The sequence below is a fragment of the Octopus bimaculoides genome, chromosome 12 (assembly GCF_001194135.2).
Source record: "Octopus bimaculoides isolate UCB-OBI-ISO-001 chromosome 12, ASM119413v2, whole genome shotgun sequence".
NCBI lineage: Eukaryota > Metazoa > Mollusca > Cephalopoda > Octopoda > Octopodidae > Octopus > Octopus bimaculoides.
The window spans coordinates 23,481,911-23,483,176 of NC_068992.1; positions in this window are offsets into that span (position 1 = coordinate 23,481,911).

Consider the following 1,266-nt stretch of genomic DNA (forward strand, 5'->3'; position numbering starts at 1 on the left):
CATATATATATACATACATATATACATACATATATACATAGATAGATAGATAGATAGATAGATAGATAGAGAGAAACGTAGATATTTCTGGCGATGTTTCTGCCTAAGCACAAAAATACACGTTCTTTGTATGTGGTTGATCATGAGATTTAAAGTAGAAGAACGAAACGCACGTTAACTTATATTCCCTATCAATTACTTTCTTTCTTTAAAATAAATATCGTATTGCTGTTGTAATTCCGAAAAGAAAACTAAATATAACACTTGTTTTTAGACATAAAATATGACATTTTCATAAAATATTGTCAATTTAAATTTAATAGGATATTCTATACACCTGTTTACATTCATGGCTGATTAAGCAACAGGTTTAAAGTCAGCAAAACATGACTAGGAAAATAACATCCATTTCTTTGAATATCAGCCTAGCTTAATATAGCATAGCATTATTCATCAAATATCCTCTATATTTATGAAGTAGAATTTTTTTAATTCAATTCAAAATTTGCCGAAATCACCTTAATGTACTAAAGCTATTTTCCGAATCTAGAAATTAATTTCCTGGAGTTTTCTATGAAGGTTCGAGAAATACATCATTGAAACCCTAAGACAGTTATTAGGAGAGATTTATTGAGCTAAAAATACTGCTTTTTTATTGCAGTTTCCTATGCAAATGTTTCTTGAGGCCTTGCCATTTTGAAATAAGCATTTATTAAAGAAATGTTCATATGTTGTTATATCCGGTAAACAACAAAAGCCACTAAATTCGTGATTCTAAATTATATACGAAGAATATTTCAGCCACTATATTCATGATACTAAATTATATACAAAAAAATATTGTAGAAGGAAATATATAAGTGAGTATATTTAATTGTGTAATAATCATAAACCTATTACAGTCGTAAATGCAATTTTGAGATTGTTTACTTTAATATGTATAACGTTTAGATCACACGCAACAAGCATGCAACAGTACTGGAATCCGTCATAGTCTCAATTATATTGTACAACCATTTTGGAGATATTGTATTCATATGTGTGTGTGTGTGTGTGTGTGTGTGTATGTGTGTGTGTGTGTGTGTGTGTGTGTGTGAGTATCTGTGTGGCGAACATCTTTCTCCGTTTGATCAGCTTCAAAAATTGTTTAGATACTAGGATATATATTAATACTTTTCTTAACATGAAACCAATGGTAGCCTTACTTTACAAATAAAGTTATTCTATCCACCATTGCTGTGTTGAACACTCATTCTGAACGTTCGA